Here is a 5,836-nt window from a genome sequence, read left to right on the forward strand (position 1 = left end):
CACGTATTTCATTTCGACTACTCATCTCCAGCATTGTTCTTAATAAGAAATGTTAATAGCATGTTAAACAGGGAAACGTATCCCTAGTTGTCAAAACAGGGTTACGTTGACGTAAATTTTAAAGCATATTAGAAAATTCTTTTTTTTTATCTCTTCATCCCTGACAAAAAAGGCGCACGATGCAGCGCGTATTGGTACTTAAATCCGCAAAATCGACCGTGTCTTGTGTGAATGGACACCTTCTAGATGTGATGTAGTACGCAACAAAAATAGTTTCTACATGTGAGTTATCTAAAACAACAAGACATTGTCAGAACGTCGTATAATGAACAATCCAATGATCTAGGATTGGCAACGCATCCTTCTGATGGAATTTAGCTCTTTTGTTTCATATTCATTGAAATTGAAGGGAATATCACCTTCACCGCGAAAGAACGATCTCTTGAAAGTATAACACGCATGTATGATTGGGAATTGTTGGTTTGGTCACCGAAGACAAGAATAACTCGTGTGTGATTCGTGTGCACCCTAGTCCTACACCACTCCGATAAAAACCTTCCGTTTATTCAACAATCAACAATGATCTTCATAGACCGTGTCAACATATTTCAAAGCGAAACCCACAAGAGTTTAAACGGTGAATGCTACATGCACAATATCTTCCCCGGAGGCGAATTTACGTTGTAATTTGTAAACGGCCATCTTGATTATAAGCACTCATTAATTACAGTAATTAGAGAGAAAAGAGCGTATAAAGAAGGCTTTGACATGAATTGGACTAATACGATTCGCGCACCGACGAAATAAGAGCCGGAATCATGAGGAAATATCAGATTTACGTGATTTGTTTTGTTGTTTTGGCTTTTGCCGCTGCCACAGGTATTTTAATGCTTCTTCATTGCAATTGCCGTCAATGTTTCGTCGCAATAATAAAAAAATTGCATTTGTTCTTAATTTTTCAGCTACAAGAGTTTGCAGCAACAGAAATATCTTGTGCTCTGTGGTTAGATCAACTAGTTGTTCAAAGAAAATCGTTTCCAGTCATTGCCCAAGGCTTTGCAACACATGTGGAGGTGATACGGCTTCTTACACTTGAGGGGGTTGTCATTGCATTTTAGTTGTGAATCTACCTAATTTGTTTCGTAATAGCAAAATGTCGAAACATAAAGGCGTCAATGCGCGTTGATTGTGGCTACCATGGAATTAGTCCGTTGGATTGCTTGAGAAAGGGATGTTGTTATGGCGAATTAAAGGTGGCTGGCCCGTGGTGTTATCATCGAAAAGGTAAATTTTCGACTATGTTTTCGGCAAACACTGACAATTTGGGCCACTAATTATTTCTCAAAATACTCTAGCAAACTGTCCCATGATTGAAGCAAACAAACGTGAAGATTGTGGTTACCCTGGGATAAGCAAATCAGATTGCGTCAAAAAAGGATGCTGTTACAACGCGATCAAGGAAAAGGGACCGTGGTGTTATTACAGGCAAGGTAAGTTGTTCCGCTCTTACTGATTAGGTATTTTGAAAGCATTGTGTACTCTTCCATCCGTAATTTTAGAAAAATGCCGGAAAATAGCAGCAACAAGACGTCATGATTGTGGTTATCCAGGCATAACGAAGCGGGCATGCGAAAAGAAAGGCTGTTGTTATAGTGAATTGCTAAACCAAAGTGGACCGTGGTGCTACCACCGCCTAGGTAAGCATAGAAGTACGCTCTCCACATTCGTCGCAAAATAACATAATGCGCGATCCTTAAAGTTTTTACTGCTGGTTTGTGTTGAATTTTCGTTAGAAAAATGTCTGCGCAAAGCAACAGAACGTGACGACTGCGGCTATCCTGGTATAACAGAATTCGAATGCATGAAAAGAGGTTGCTGCTATAATTCATTGCCCGGTCGTGGGCCATGGTGTTATTACCGATGAGGTAAAAGTCGCGAACACTTTTGTAAGCAAGTCATTTCGGGCCACGAGCTTAATATGTACTTCCTTTCGTTTAGATACGAGGACCTTCGGAAGATTATATGCGAACTTTAGTGTACTCATTGTTGTAAAAATATGTTGTCAAATAAATACCTCTAATATATGAACTTTTCCTTCCCAATAAGATCCAGTAGGAGATGAATGATTTGACTGCCAATTTTCTTTTTGTCATGTCGCTGCAGCCAACCACATTTGAATTATTGCATAGGGTGCCTTGAGTGTCCGTATTTGCTGAAAGGAGTAGTAAGCGTTATTTAGTAAAGCCTGAAATCTTCTGGCGCCGCCATACCCAGAATCGCAATGCAACCGTGCAAGCGTAGCGTGAGCATTTCTATCCAAGGTGTTATTAACCGGCTATTGCCGTTTTTTGCTACTTTGTCAACTTGGCAATTCTGTCTCATTCGGAGCCACAATTTTGATAGTCAAAAATGTCAGGGCGGATACGGAAAGCATAAATCTAAATACAAAAAGGCTACTTTTGCGGGCGTTATTAATACAACATAAAATAACTTGTCTATCTGTACCGAGAAAGTTTATGCGAGGTCAAAAGCATAGACCGAACATGCGAGGTCGCTACGCTGACCGAGAGTAATATTTCTCGTAAGATGACAAGGTTGTAAAAAAAATAGAGAACTTTCCATTTGAGTTTTATTGTTTCAATTTTTTAAATACATGTTTATCACATAAATTCGACGTTGTTTTGCCTGTTTTTCATTGTGCTGTTAATGTTTTTAAAAGCATTTTCTTTTATCTGCGACACCGAACGTGGAACATGTTTTTCTGATTCTGACGGAGTGAATCGTGATTTAGGATTTACTGCAACTTCATTTTTCAGTGTGGATGTGTTTGGCTATTTTTTCCAATGTTATTTGTATGCATTTATAGTTATTAATATGTATGTTACAAGGTCAAAAGTTGCACCGGGCTGTATGAAGCTCGTCGTTGAGGCTTTTACCCAATCAGTGCTGTGGATTTCCCGTATATACTGATTTAAAATAGCTATCAGTAAATAATACTGTATAAGGCCCGCTAGTGCCGTTTATAACCAAGCCGTTATCGAGGGTATATAAATGACAGCGCAGGGGCATTAATGAAAAGTCATGGGATAAAAATACTTAACGTCCAATTGAAGCAGTGACGTTAAACGCACGTATTTCATTTCGACTACTCATCTCCAGCATTGTTCTTAATAAGAAATGTTAATAGCATGTTAAACAGGGAAACGTATCCCTAGTTGTCAAAACAGGGTTACGTTGACGTAAATTTTGAAGCATATTAGAAAATTCTTTTTTTTTATCTCTTCATCCCTGACAAAAAAGGCGCACGATGCAGCGCGTATTGATACTTAAATCCGCAAAATCGACCGTGTCTTGTGTGAAAGGACACCTTCTAGATGTGATATAGTACGCAACAAAAATAGTTTCGACATGTGAGTTATCTAAAACAACAAGACATTGTCAGAACGTCGTATAATGAACAATCCAATGATCTAGGATTGGCAACGCATCCTTCTGATGGAATTTAGCTCTTTTGTTTCATATTCATTGAAATTGAAGGGAATATCACCTTCACCGCGAAAGAACGATCTCTTGAAAGTATAACACGCATGTATGATTGGGAATTGTTGGTTTGGTCACCGAAGACAAGAATAACTCGTGTGTGATTCGTGTGCACCCTAGTCCTACACCACTCCGATAAAAATCTTCCGTTTATTCAACAATCAACAATGATCTTCATAGACCGTGTCAACATATTTCAAAGCGAAACCCACAAGAGTTTAAACGGTGAATGCTACATGCACAATATCTTCCCCGGAGGCGAATTTACGTTGTAATTTGTAAACGGCCATCTTGATTATAAGCACTCATTAATTACAGTAATTAGAGAGAAAAGAGCGTATAAAGAAGGCTTTGACATGAATTGGACTAATACGATTCGCGCACCGACGAAATAAGAGCCGGAATCATGAGGAAATATCAGATTTACGTGATTTGTTTTGTTGTTTTGGCTTTTGCCGCTGCCACAGGTATTTTAATGCTTCTTCATTGCAATTGCCGTCAATGTTTCGTCGCAATAATAAAAAAATTGCATTTGTTATTAATTTTTCAGCTACAAGAGTTTGCAGCAACAGAAATATCTTGTGCTCTGTGGTTAGATCAACTAGTTGTTCAAAGAAAATCGTTTCCAGTCATTGCCCAAGGCTTTGCAACACATGTGGAGGTGATACGGCTTCTTACACTTGAGGGGGTTGTCATTGCATTTTAGTTGTGAATCTACATAATTTGTTTCGTAATAGCAAAATGTCGAAACATAAAGGCGTCAATGCGCGTTGATTGTGGCTACCATGGAATTAGTCCGTTGGATTGCTTGAGAAAGGGATGTTGTTATGGCGAATTAAAGGTGGCTGGCCCGTGGTGTTATCATCGAAAAGGTAAATTTTCGACTATGTTTTCGGCATTAACACTGACAATTTGGGCCACTAATTATTTCTCCAAATACTCTAGCAAACTGTCCCATGATTGAAGCAAACAAACGTGAAGATTGTGGTTACCCTGGGATAAGCAAATCAGATTGCGTCAAAAAAGGATGCTGTTACAACGCGATCAAGGAAAAGGGACCGTGGTGTTATTACAGGCAAGGTAAGTTGTTCCGCTCTTACTGATTAGGTATTTTGAAAGCATTGTGTACTCTTCCATCCGTAATTTTAGAAAAATGCCGGAAAATAGCAGCAACAAGACGTCATGATTGTGGTTATCCAGGCATAACGAAGCGGGCATGCGAGAAGAAAGGCTGTTGTTATAGTGAATTGCTAAACCAAAGTGGACCGTGGTGCTACCACCGACTAGGTAAGCATAGAAGTACGCTCTCCACATTCGTCGCAAAATAACATAATGCGCGATCCTTAAAGTTTTTACTGCTGGTTTGTGTTGAATTTTCGTTAGAAAAATGTCTGCGCAAAGCAACAGAACGTGACGACTGCGGCTATCCTGGTATAACAGAATTCGAATGCATGAAAAGAGGTTGCTGCTATAATTCATTGCCCGGTCGTGGGCCATGGTTTTATTACCGATGAGGTAAAAGTCGCGAACACTTTTGTAAGCAAGTCATTTCGGGCCACGAGCTTAATATGTACTTCCTTTCGTTTAGATACGAGGACCTTCGGAAGATTATATGCGAACTTTAGTGTACTCATTGTTGTAAAAATATGTTGTCAAATAAATACCTCTAATATATGAACTTTTCCTTCCCAATAAGATCCAGTAGGAGATGAATGATTTGACTGCCAATTTTCTTTTTGTCATGTCGCTGCAGCCAACCACATTTGAATTATTGCATAGGGTGCCTTGAGTGTCCGTATTTGCTGAAAGGAGTAGTAAGCGTTATTTAGTAAAGCCTGAAATCTTCTGGCGCCGCCATACCCAGAATCGCAATGCAACCGTGCAAGCGTAGCGTGAGCATTTCTATCCAAGGCGTTATTAACCGGCTATTGCCGTTTTTTGCTACTTTGTTAACTTGGCAATTCTGTCTCATTCGGAGCCACAATTTTGATAGTCAAAAATGTCAGGGCGGATACGGAAAGCATAAATCTAAATACAAAAAGGCTACTTTTGCGGGCGTTATTAATACAACATAAAATAACTTGTCTATCTGTACCGAGAAAGTTTATGCGAGGTCAAAAGCATAGACCGAACATGCGAGGTCGCTACGCTGACCGAGAGTAATATTTCTCGTAAGATGACAAGGTTGTAAAAAAAATAGAGAACTTTCCATTTGAGTTTTATTGTTTCAATTTTTCAAATACATGTTTATCACATAAATTCGACGTTGTTTTGCTTGTTTTTCATTGTGCTGTTA

Source organism: Hydractinia symbiolongicarpus, chromosome 3 (genome assembly GCF_029227915.1).
Source record: "Hydractinia symbiolongicarpus strain clone_291-10 chromosome 3, HSymV2.1, whole genome shotgun sequence".
Taxonomy (NCBI): domain Eukaryota; kingdom Metazoa; phylum Cnidaria; class Hydrozoa; order Anthoathecata; family Hydractiniidae; genus Hydractinia; species Hydractinia symbiolongicarpus.